The sequence below is a fragment of the Ictalurus punctatus genome, unplaced genomic scaffold, assembly GCF_001660625.3.
Source record: "Ictalurus punctatus breed USDA103 unplaced genomic scaffold, Coco_2.0 Super-Scaffold_100046, whole genome shotgun sequence".
In the NCBI taxonomy this organism is placed as follows: domain Eukaryota; kingdom Metazoa; phylum Chordata; class Actinopteri; order Siluriformes; family Ictaluridae; genus Ictalurus; species Ictalurus punctatus.
In genome coordinates this window covers 3622435-3636114 of record NW_026521087.1, presented here as the reverse complement: position 1 = coordinate 3636114, position 13680 = coordinate 3622435, and the positions used below count along the sequence as shown (strand labels likewise).

General features: G+C 40.2%; 1 protein-coding gene and 1 non-coding gene across 4 annotated transcripts in view; one reads left to right on the top strand and one right to left on the bottom strand.

The window, feature by feature from the left end:
- The window catches only part of LOC128630122 (NACHT, LRR and PYD domains-containing protein 12), a 462144-nt gene that overhangs the window by 270936 nt on the left and 177528 nt on the right, over positions 1 to 13680 (top strand). The gene's annotated exons all lie outside the window — the stretch shown is intronic.
- Positions 11498 to 11581, bottom strand: trnal-uag (transfer RNA leucine (anticodon UAG)). The gene has a single exon. It is a non-coding gene; the product is annotated as a tRNA-Leu (tRNA).

The following is a 13680-nucleotide window of genomic DNA, read 5'->3' as shown; positions in this document are numbered from 1 at the left end:
GTCATGCCAATTTCTCAAAAGTGCAATCAATAAAGTTTAATTTATTTCACAAGCTTACAGTCTGCTCATTTATGTTCACATTCAACCATCGTGTATTTTCTAACAGCGGAGCTATACAAAACAAACCCCCACAATCTAAATTTAATGTGTGGTTGCAAGATAAAAATTCTAATTTATTGAATTAATTAAATATTTAAAATTGTACACATTATTTTGATGAGTTGTGTTGACATAATGTTGATAATTACATAAACTTAATATTGTGTGTAATTTCTGCGTTAATTGATTTAAAACAAAATTTACGTTGTAGTACATTTACATTTATTCATTTAACAGAGTGTTAGAGGACCTGTAGACTGAACAAATACTAAGGACATTACAATGTGAGTATCATTTCACTTACAATTAAATTCTACTAAAGCAATGAATTTGGGGCATGTTCTCAATAGTGATATGACCAATAGTGGACTCGTGTATAGGCTACACCTGCTAATACATTTGATGGACTATTTTGCACTGCTACACGTAGCTAATGCTAGTCATATTTAGCAGTGTAATTTGAATATCTACTCTTTAGTTTACCGTAGCAGTGGATAAGAAGGAAAAAGTTTCATTTGACAAATCTGCTCATCTAGAGAGGGCTTTTCATTTGTGCTATAGGAAAGATAAGCATGATTACATTTCTGCTTATTCATGTAAACCTCAACTACATTGTGTAATCTAATTTCATGTATTGATACATTTTTTATTTTATTTTTTAAAATCTTTTTTCATTCGCACACGTAGCCTTCTAGCTCCACAGCCTTTGGACTGTGGATAGTAGATAAAAGTAGTAGACACAGTGTGCAATATGTGCAATGTTCAGTACGTCATATAATAATAATAATAATAATAATAATGAGTCTTTATTGATCACATATGCATTACAACACAATGAAATTCTTTTCTTTGCATATCCCAGGTTGTTAGGAAGTTGGGGTCAGAGCACAGGGTCAGCCATGATACAGCGCCCCTGGAGTAGAGAGGGTTAAGGGCCTTGCTCAAGGGCCCAACAGTGGCAGTGCTGCCCCCATCTTGAATCATATTACCGTAAATACTTAAATGTGCAGTCATTTGTTTCTTTTTTTCACTTTTTTATTCAATTCCTACTTATTCAGGCTCAGAGTCATGTAGGCTGCATTGAATTTTATTTTCAATTCCCTCATCTATTTTTCAGTGACTTTATCACTAGCACGTTGCACTGCTTTCACGATTGGGGTGGCACGAGGGGCAGACCTAACAATGACACAATCCCTGGCGTTCTCATGTTTTGTACTGTCTCCATGCTTCTTTACGGTTTCTTTTTTAAAATGACTCGAACTGGTAATGAACTCTGTTTTACCAGCAATATCTTGTCCTGCTTTAGCACAAAAGGTGCAGTACATTTTCCCTTTGTCATAACGTAACCAGGCGAACTCTTGTAGCCAAGCTGATTTAAACTGTCTTGTTGGGACGAGAGCTGCAGAGACGGGAGAAGACTCAACTCGCTGAGCTTGGCTGTCATCATCTGTAAAAGATTGCACACCGATTGAAACGGGCTGGGATGACTCAAATGTAACTTGAGAACTTTCACTGGTCGAGTTGGTCTCAACATCGTGGGCATCTGATGTAGAGGAGGCAGGGTTTGGACAGGCAGGGGATGAGGAAAAGTCTGATATTTTTCTTGTCAGCTGACTAACGTTAGTTAACTACGCAGTTAGCTAGCCTACATGTAACGGATAAATTCACATTCTAACAAACTAAACCACATCAAACTAAATTAAAATCAAACACCTTTAATAAAAAGGCTCAGGCAGGGTTAGGTTAGGGGATGACTCAACCCAACACTCATTGGTGTGGGAGGTGGCACAGGCACAAAACCTTGTCCTTCATTCTGTATATATTTCTTTATATGTATTTAACATTCTATGAGAAAATATCAGTTGTATAAAAAAATGGAAAATAAATTATATAATTTTTTTAATCTATATATTGTGTTAAAAATGAATTCTGCCACTTTAAAAAAAAAATAATTTTCATGAATCTCATGAAAATGAATCACATTAAAATGAATCAATGTAAATGAATCACATGAAAATGTATCACTTGAATATGAATATCATGAAAATGAATCTTACGTAAATGAATCACATGTAAATGAACCATATGAAAATGAATAAATAAATTAAAGACTTTAAAAAAAATCTGTCTAAATGTAAGACGTTTTAGGTGAGGTTAACTATTGGGGGTTGGAGGATCAGTTTAGAGAACATATTATTTGTTTCTGATGGTTAAGTTCAGGGTTAGGGTTGGCCCCTGTTTCAACATTGGAAAAAGGAGTTTTTATTGGTTAAAAATTAGGTGATTAGAGTTTATTGTTTGGGTAAGCCCCTAGATTTCAAGATAAAAAATGGTTTTAATGGTTGGAATAGAAGTTCTAATTGGGTTTAAGGGTACTGGATCTATGTTCCCCATCCCTATTGTCCAACTTGTACAGATGAAATTTAATCTGGCCCAAATTTAGGGCCGAACCAGGAAAAAGTTCCATTAATTTTGTCCATGTTCCCTCTCAGATCCTTCTTCCTATTGATTACTCCCCTCCCCCCTGAGAAGAAATGCCTTTCTCTCTATTAATATATACCCCCACACACATTTTATATATAATATTATATTATATTTATATTTTTGTGTCACGATATGGAGATTGAGATGGATACAAGTGCAGATTTTTCAAGTTTAATAAAGAACTAAACAAAATACAAAAGACACTGACATTGGGGCAAATCACTGTGGAAAAGACTAAACATAAACCAAAGACAAAAACACAGCACCAAGGACAAAGGTAAAGAAAGACAAACGTGAGACAAAGAGTGCAGTGAAAACTGGCTAAATACACAAGTGCTTACCAGGAATGTGATCCAGGTGCAGGTGGTCATGTGACTGTGATGCAGTGGCTGCTGGGAACTGTAGTTCAGATTTCCTTCTCTGATTACATGACATAATGGTGAATGGTGTAATATGTGGTAATGTACGGGTATTACTCTGTGCGTGTGTGTGTGTTTATACAGAGGCTGAATGTGTTGGCCACTCTGGTTCAGGGTAACTTACCCAAAATACATCAGAGCATCATCACAGCTCTCATTACTGTGGATGTCCACGCCAGAGACATCGTCACGGAGCTCGTCAATGAAAGGGTACAGATGGCTACACACCTTCTCTCCAGAGCGAAGGGAATCATGGGTATGGTCAGATCTGATTGGTCAGAAGCTGTTAATAAATCTTTTAAAAATAACTGCAGCTCTGACAGCAGTGCATATGCAAATCAGTTCCCAGGTTTATACAGTATGAATGCACTCATTATAAACTATCCACGCTATATCGTCAGCGAGAATGCCCAATTCGTATACAATGAGATTGTGTATATATCACATGTCATTTTGTATGTGTTCACGTAGGTGGACTCGAGCAGTAACTTTGAGTGGCAGAAGCAGCTGTGCTAATACTGGGACGTGGATCTGGATAAGTGCGTGGTCAGAATGGCTCTGTATCAGTACGTCTACGGATATGAGTACCTGGGAGCCGGCCTCCGTCTGGTCATCATCCCGCTCACAGTAAAGACGTGTTAACAATACGTTAAGAATTCATAATGCCTAATGTAGTGTAGTGCATGTTATTATAATAATATTTATTTAAATACTATGCGTAATGCATTACGGAGGCTTTATAACATGCTTCGAATGCGTTTAGCGCTCGTTACAGGCGTGTGAAAGAGTGAAGTCTTAAAGATACGTTTCTGTGTGACCTTTCCATCAGGAACGCGTTTAATGTAAAAAAAAAATCTTCTTGGAAATGACATGCTTGTGCTTGTTTGTGATGGTTTTTAGGACCGATGCTACCTGTGTCTGATGGGTAACACCTCGAATAACATGTGTGTAGAAGGTGTGAGCTTGATCCTTTCACCGTTAGCCAGACAGAGCGTCTTGTTGTTGTCCAACACGGAGGTAATTTTCTCAATCCACAGGCACGTCCACAGGTACGTCACTCACCACCCACTTGTGCGTGTCGGCGGTGTCACTGCCGAGGGGCGGTTTGATGGCACTACACTCCAGCTCGCCATACAGCTCGTCCATGCTCACTGACTGCGGGTTGAGCACGTAGGTCTCGATGGGCTTGTATAAGGGATTCACCTCGCAGCCCTCTGTCTCGTGGAGAGTGCGCAGTGCGTCAGCGAGGGCACGGCACGCTGTGGTCTTACCGCCTCTTGTAGGGCCCACCAGCAAGACGCCCTGGTGCACCAGCATGGTCTCGTACAGCTGGATCACCTTGGCGGTCATGCTGGAGACGGGCTGCAGGGAGCGGGCGCATAGAGCTGCCTCGATGTTCGACTGAAGCGCGCCGTAGTCATGCTCAGGGACGCCCACACCAGGAAAGAGGTCCGACAGAATACCGCTAAACGCACACAAGAAGGATTGGATTGACTCGATTGACACTAGGTTCAAGATTTTCAGATTATGGATGTTCAGATGTTCCAGGATTCTTTACTTTCATCTGGTATAACATTACAAGGTGCTAATGTTATATACTTTAAATGCTTAAAAAAAAGTTATATAGTATATAATTACAGCTTTTTAGTTGCAAAGAATTTGCAAATGTCAGTTAATTGTATTTCCTAATTTGTCCTGGAATTTCCTCCTAGAGCCCGATTCCAGTGATCCTGTGATAATGACCTTTGATACTCCATATGTAAGCTTTGGCGTTCTTTACTATTTATCAGTTTATTTTATTTTAAGTTCTGCGTCATCCTTGAGTAACTTGGGCAGGTTGGAGTATCGTAGCGCTCTAATCAACACCACGTTCTCACTCAGGTGTGGGTTCTCTCGCATCAGAGACCTGGAACACACACACACACGCTCGATTTATTCCAGCAAGACATCTGTTACATTTATAGATAGTTTTAATTAACAATTTAGAAAAAACAACGGATGAATCTAATCTAATCTAATATGTTCACCCTGTTCGTAGACGGACATACCCGGCCATGACGATAACAGAGTTGACGACTCTCATGCTGAAGTCGTAGTGGTCCTGCCGGGAAAGCTGCTTGCTGCACAGCTTATACAGCTGAATCATCTTCTTCGCCAGAGTCTCACTGGACTTGAAGCCCTCTGCTCACAAGTCCACCTACAGCAAAAAAGACAACGTGAAACGGTTCTGTAACACGCCAGAATACATCCGTTATCGCATTCATTACATAATGTAATGAATGACGGCACCCGAGCACACCTCTGCGATGACGGCGTGGTCGGGCACAATCATGGAGACGGATCTGAAGCGGGCCTCCAGGTTGTCCCGGAGCTCGGTCCTGCCTGCATACCCTGGGTACATCGTGATTAAGGCAGCTTCCTACAAATGGAAGCAGGGGAAATGATAACGATTCAAACCCCTGCTAATATTCTGAAATTGATTGCAACACTGAGTGAGTCTGTTCCAAGAATCGATTCAGCACAAATCTCGAATTAAAGGTTAGGGGAACAACCCACAATATTAAGTACATAGGATCATTATCATGATTAACAGGGCGATTCCTAATACCTGGTGTCAATTCGTAGATACCAGGTAATGGGAATAGAGTCGATTCAAAGGAATCAAGCTTTGGAGTCGACTCTATAGTCATTGGGAACATGGAGTCAACTCCAAAGCTTGATTGTGGGAGAAGCATGACTGAAGAACCTTGATTTCTCAGTTTGGGAACAATCCCAAAGAAATAGTCAGGAGACGCAGAGCGTTTGGCATCGTTGTGACAAACGATGAATCTCACAGCTTTTTTTTTTTAGTTTTTAATTACTCAACAACTAAGACACAAACCCCTCGTTTATTCCTTCACTTTCATCTTTCACTACTTTTTTTATTTTACATTTTGTTCTGATTCTTTCCCCCTGAATGTCTGGCTAGAACTTTCTGGAACTGGGAGCTAATGCTAAATTTAATGTTCTGTTAGAAAAGACAGCTTGATGTGTGGTTTCATTAAATTCATTCAATTTAAATATCTTGTCTTTATAAGAAAAACTGCTGATTAAGCAATGCACTATACCATATTCATGAGAAAGTAGAATGTTGTATTTGTTATTTGACGTTTGTGTAAATTCAATACGTCGTTTTCAGCTAGTGATTAAAGAATTGGTTCATGAGTCATCTTTGTCAGATATGCTGGTGGCGCTTTCTGATTTTAGTCATTTAACAATTCAAAATAATTATTTGTGTGTGGAACAGTGTTGCATTGCACCCGCGAATACCTGCAACCTGGAATGGAAAATAAGATTTATTTTGTTCCAACACTTTTGTTGTTGTTGTTGTTGTTGTTGTTGCTCCAAAACTGAAAAGTGTTACAATGGAAGCAGAAGTAAGTGTAGCTTCTTAAATTGTGTAGTGTAACGCAGTGTTTTTCAATCTTTTTTGAGCCATGTCAAATGTCAATGTCAAAACTTTGTTGGCCGGAATGGGGAATTCCTTGGCAGCAGTCAACCAAAAACTGTCCAAAGGAAGTTCAGCAAATCTTAGCTTTAAACCACGATCTTGTTTCAGTTCAGTTAGTTCCTCCTGCTCCTGTAAAGTCATGTCCTTTCCAACAGCAGTCAAGGCATTCAGTGGAGGCTGAAGAGAAATAAAATGACAACTTCTCCTAAAGAGTTTTCAGATGTTTACCTATTACCTCGCACAGTGCAGCAGGGTGATCTTGCCGTTCCTCTGTGAGTGGGAACATCTTTTAAGCTTGAGGAAATATGAATTTCGGCTGGGCAATCATGAGTGTTCTCAGTGACTGGCTCCACAGAATTAATTAGGCACTACAACACTACAGTTGGTGTGTTTGGCACACTAATAGGTTTAAGAATTTAATTTTGGGTGGTACATAGATCAACCCCATATCCCCATATCTCCCCATGTCCTGTTCTTTCAAAATAGAAATGGCCTGGTGTGATGAACGTAAGATCAATTCGTGAGAGAGCAGTTTTCCCAGTGATCTGCACTAAGAGAGCATCTCCAGCCGCGGCACGCACCGTGCTGGCAATCCTTGTGCCACCAAATCCAATGTTTTCAATACATAAACTACAGCCCTGTAAGCGCCCCACTCTCCTGAGCCGGGACACCCCCCCCAGCAGCACCCCCCCTTTCAGTCACATGTAAGACACAGTCTTTGTTGTAGTTTGCCAGCCATAGTACAGGTGCAAAGCATAAGTCCATTCAATGTCAGGCTTGTCCAAAGAACACCCGGATCTCAGGATGTTGTCATGTAGTGAGCAATCAGTGATCCACTGCAGACCATACTTGATAATGTCCAGGAACATTTGTTGCGCTTTTATGGGGCGGAGGATGACCCCAATCATGTTCTGTCGGCCTTGGGAGCATGCAAGGGAGTCTATGACCACAGAGGAGTACACCGCAGGGGAGCCCACAGCCCCTGAAGGAGACGCTTCCAGGTGTACTACTGATCTAGGAATGTAAAGGGGAGTAACGGCCTTGAGCTCTCACATGCAGTCACTTGGAAAAAGCGCTGATCAGTAATAATATCATGTGGAATGGAATGGGTTACAGTTGGGACATATACATATATATATATATATATATACACATCATACTACAAATAATGGTTACTGGGTGGGTTGGTTGTACTGCAGGTGTTATCACAGCTTGCTGTAATAATGCTAGACTAAGTGGGCATGTCCCTTCATCCTTTTCTGAGGATTGAAGATATTGTTTACAGGACACAGGATGACTATACTTCACTTTAGCTTATTACAGTGTACATGTTACTTGCTTCAACCTTATGTAGCCCATAATGTGCCAGGTATGTTAGCGCGTTCATGATGAGGGGTGCCATCATCACCGCCCACTTTGGAAACTGGAGACAGACAACTGGGAACACACAACTGCTAAACTCCTCATTAAATGTTCAATTTATGCATCAGATCTAGGCCTATTAAAACGGTGAATATTTATCAAGTGATTTACTGTACCCTGATTTTAATAATGCAGAAAGCCATTCACAAACAATTCAAAATGAGGAGTTCAGTTTTTAACGTATTAAGACTTCTGATGTTTACAGAGCACTCAAATTGTTCGATATACACAAATCACAAGGTCCTGATTGTGTGGAATCTGTATTTCTAAACTTATGAGTTGATATTATTTCATCTCTTTTAACTTATTGTTTTAATCTTTCATTAGACAACGGGGTTATACCAGAAATTTGGAAATCTACTTTTTCTTATTAAACCAGGGACATCCCACTATAATAGATCATTACAGTCCAATCCCAAAGCCTCCTGTCCTATGTCCCTTTTAGAAAACCTTTTCCAGAAGGCCCTCTGCAGAGTATGCCTCAAAGACTTTCCTGGAGCAGTAGAAGTATTTAACATCACCAGCCTGCTAAAAGAAATGTACAGAGGAGCCATCACCCAAGTAACGAGAATTTGGCTGACCACAAGCTAAACAGGATCTAATTTGTTTTTTTGGTGTCTTCTCAACTGCTGCCTGCGTCAGAGGTACGTCTTCAGGGACACCACTAGCAGGTGGATTGAACGGAGCGGGAGGCTGTATTGTTCCTGACCACATCTTCTCTTTGAGGTGTTGACTTCTCTTGCAAAGAAGGATTGTCTTTAATGCTTCTTGCCTCTTCAGATGAGCCCCGAAGTAAATCACCTGATGGGCCTCTCCTGAAGGACACGTTGATTCTCCCAGGGATTTTTTTTTCTTCATGCTGATGGCCTGAATAGTACCCATAGATATGAACAATTAACATAAATAAATATATAAAAATAATTTACTTAGTTATGCATTATGTTTTGTAAAGTAAAATTATAGTAACTGATTCTTTTAAAATAACTTGACAGTTTTCATATTAGAGTAAAAGATCAATGACCCAAAATTTAATTATACAACTATTGAAAAGATACACATCTACTCTAATATATTCCTAACCTAATCTAACATAACTGTGATCTGCTCACTTGTTACCAAAAGACTTTATTTTAAGTGTGTGTTTGACTACTGAATAAACAACAGACACTGAACAGTAGACAATAGAAATTCCACTCGGCATACAAACGTATAATGATATTCCTGAATTGACCCTACATATATAGTTTAAACCATTCAAATGATATCCATAACATACCAATGTTTCTTTTGAGTAAATAAGCAATTTTGTTATTTATAAGTTGCTTTGGTTAAAAGCGTCTGCTAAATGAATAAATGTAAATGTAAGTGTATAGTTCACTTTACCTGCCGCCTAAGAGCGCTTTTTATTCTCAGGTAAAATGATGAATGTTAATCGCTGTCTGGGGAAAAAAGAAATAATAAAAAAGAGATGAAAGCCGAAAAAATAAAACCAATAAAGTATTAACTGTTTTACGCGGTAGCGGAGGCAATTCAAAATGTAGATCTTCAAAAAAAAAAAAAAAAAAGAAAACACCAAGCTTCAGAACGGCGCCATGGAATCAACATGTGGCGAAAGATATATTGCATCCGTAGTGATAAGGACTACCACTGAGAATTAACTGGAGAAGTTAAGGAAAGTTGAACATAACTACTTTCCACTCTGGGAAAGTTAAGCAGAACTACTTTCAGCTAACTACGCTGGCAGCAGTAGGATTTGAACCCACACCCCCGAAGAGACTGGAGCCTAAAATCCAGCGCCTGGACCACTCGGCCACACTACCCCAGGCCAACGTGGCGGTATACCCGTTCGTGGTAAGAAGGTGACCGGATCATCCCACCGGACGACAAGAAATCTGGCATGGGCACGACAAATGGGCTGTTGTGAGACTCAAGTGCCTTTCGCTTAACCAGCTCTGGCGGAGACATCTAACCATTTCCAGCTGAAGACAGAGCTAAGGCGTGGTCATTTGGATGCGATTCGTCTAGGCTTAAGACCCCATGGTCCACGGTCACACCGGTAGTGTTTGCGGAAGACCTCTTCTGCTATGCATTTGCCAATGCGAGAGAGGCCTTTAGTTGCTCAGAAGTTACCCTGGGATCCGTTGTGACCTCATGGACAATTACATGTCTTGCTCTTGGAGTGATCTTTGGTGGTTGACCACGCCTGGGGAGGGTAACCATGCTCGTGAATTTCCTTCGTTTGTACACAATCTGTCTGACTGTGGATTGGTAGAGTCCAAACACTTTAGAGATGTTTTTTTTTTCTTTTACTTTTCCAGCCTGATGAGCATCAACAACTCTTTTTCTGAGATCCTCACAAATCCTCCTTTTTTCATACCATGATACACTTCCACAAACATGTGTTGTGAAGATCAGACTTTGATAGATCCCTGTTCTACAAATAAGACGGGGACACTCACACCTGATTGTCATCCCGTTGATTGAAAACACCTGATCCTAATTTCCCCTTCAGACTAACTGCTCATGCAGACGCCAACAATGTCTGCACAATGCATGCTTCCTTTACAGAATGCGCTTAAGCAAGGTCTTTACAAGAAAAATAGGGTCCAAACCCACATGGGCTGTGCCCAGCGGATTGGCAGTTCATCACCTTAACCTCTTGCTGACATAGCTCACGCGTATGAAATTACATCCCAGTGTGTGGAGCAAAAAAGAGGTGTCGGCAGGTTCTCTGCCACTGTCGTCTGGACTGAGGAATGCGTTCTGCGTTGACGGACCTCCGGAGACGCAAGAGCCTTACAGCAGCTGTAGCCAAAAAGCATTGAAATACAGCTCACGGCTGCGAAACACGTAGCCACAGTGCTAGCTTTTCACATTTCTCCACCCGCTCTAGTGCTAGCTCAGGGACCTTTACAAAGCTTTCCGTTTGTAGGCCTTGTAGGTGTGAGACAGACTGCAACAAAGCCAGACATTGTTGTAAAAAGGAGGCAAAGTCACAAGCTTGCGATGAGATTCAAACCCACACATGCAGAGCACAACGCATTAGCATCCATCACCTTAACCTCTCAGCCACCTCGTCCAAGGCCCACTGCTTTTAACGAAAACTATGCAAATGAGGGATTAATGTTCGCTGCCTAGACGACTGCTTCTCAAATAGATTTTAGTCAAGTCTTGAGGTATGAGCTGTGCTGTCATATAAACTGAAGGGTGACGATGCGGCGAGATGGCCCAAAGGTCTCACAGAACGGGACAATTCCATAGTTGAGCCGTCGCAATGCAATCCAATCCTTGGGCGGCTAGGTACCGACTACCTATGGACTGCCCATCTCAGCGAGTTAAATTTCTTTGGAAAATGTAACTTTTACCCGTAACCCTGAGAAGGATTACGCGGTATAGAACATGGATGGATGCAAATGTAACTTTTATTCTTACCTAAATATACACAACGACTGTGGAAAAGGGGGGCATGAATTGGGACGTTCGTGAGGCAGCATGCTAAATGGTGTATGGCATGAAAGCGTGGGAGAAAAACCTGCATAAAGCCTTTGGAGACAAGACATCTCCCACCATAAGCTAACAACCCTGGCAGCGGTGGGATTTGAACCCACACCCCCAAAGAGACTGGAGCCTAAAGCCAACGCCTTGGACCACTCGGCCACACTATGCCAGGTTGAGGTGGTGGTATACCCATTCGTGATAAGAAGGTGACCGGGTCATCCACCAGACAATATGAAATCTGGCATGGCGCGACAAATGGGCTGTTGTGCGACTCAATCTCTCTCAAGGATATTCAGCTGGGCTGCCGTATTTGTGGAGAACGCGCTTAAACGACAACTCCGTCTAATACACACAAAGGCTCTTTTAAGAGTCACTTCATCGTCTCAGAAAACAGCTAATTTTATTTCTTGGACTGTTTGAATATTTAGAACGTGGTACAGAGAGAAGGGGACACATAATATATATATATATATATATATATATATATATATATATATATATATATATATATATATATATATATATATAGATAGATAGATAGATAGATAGATATAATAAAAATGCTTTATATTTCTATCAACATGCGGGGGTATAGAAATGTTTATTATTCGTTATTAATGAGTGAACTTTATTATGATAAATATACTGCTATGTATATGACATAATGTTTGTTTGTTTTATAGATGATGATGAACAGTGCAGAAGAGCCGTGTATTGTCCTCATGTGAAAACTAGACAATGCACAGTAATAACGCCGATGAGCTGTGTCTGTGTACAGTAGCCCAAATCTGCCTTCTGTTCCAGGCGGCGTTGTGTCTTGTGCTGGATGGAGCTTGACTGCCCTCGTGTGTCCAGTTTAAATATTAGAATGTGGTATGGAGAGAAAAGGACACACACACACACACACACACACACACACACACACACACACACACACACACACACACACACACACACACACTGTTTGTTTTTATAGATTAGCCGTTAACTGTGGTTATGTCCGAACAATACAATGCACAGTAATGAGCTGTGTCTGTAAAATAGCACAAACCTACCTTCAGTGCTGGATGGAGCTTGACTGCCCTCGTGTGCCCAACCTCGGGAACGCAATTTCCCAGCAGTGGTATTCTGTCATAAGAGTACATTTGTAGTTAGGCCCGAGTTGGTTAAGAAATATTATATGGTTTATATTACTGTGTCCTCTTTTTAACTCGTTCATGATCATTATTGTATACATTACAAAGATAAAGGTAATGTTCTTCCCTATTTGTGGATATTCTCGAAGTGAAATAGATGAGGCCACCTAGGGAACACTAAGTTATCTAGGAGCAGTGATGAGAATGACATGTCTAATAACATTAGAAATACATTAATAATGTTATTATAATGGAAATCAAGGTGTGCACTTTAACATTATAAAATATACATACACAGCAAAATCCACAGAAACAAATCCACTCTATTGGAGTTTCATTTCAACACTTTTAAAGTGTCCGGAGGGGTCCACACTCCACAGTGTCATTTTAACACTTTAATAGATTTCACATCAACTCTTTGTATAGTTGAAATTGAACACTACTCAAGTGTTAGTTTCTCAACAGCAGTGTGTAGTGTTAGAAATTAATTCTCATAGGAGTAATTAATTAAATCTCATAGTGTTAATTGCATACTATTAAATGAGTTGCCTCTAACACTATAAAGTGTTAATATGCTACTGCACAATTAAAATAACATTTAAATGATTACAAATCTAAAAGGCAAATAAAGAAAAAAAACAAGTTGGTTGCTTTAATAGTTTTCTTTTTTCAAGGGCGTTAACATTACTGACCCCTCAGGTCAAGTCTTTCTAAATATAACAATTGGGCACTATGTACTCTCTTTGATTATTCTCATTAGAGCACTGCTGGTCAAATAGCCTAAAGTGTGTCAGTTCATTCACAGAGATGACAGAAAACTCATCCATTTGGTTATCTTCTATACAGTATGCATTGAAGTGGTCATCATAGTACATCATTTTTACATTGCAGGAAATAATGAAAGCACTCTCTTCATATATTATTATATAACAGATCTTTTTGAACACAGGTAGATCATAGGTACATCCAGTGCATATGACCACACCAACCTGATACTCAGTACCATAATGTCTGACCCACTTTGTACTTGTAACACTCAAACAGGCTTCTAAATATAATGTCTGACTGAGTTCTTCCCCACCTTGCAAGTTACAGATGGTTTTTGATGTAGGACCAAATTCAAACCTTCTAA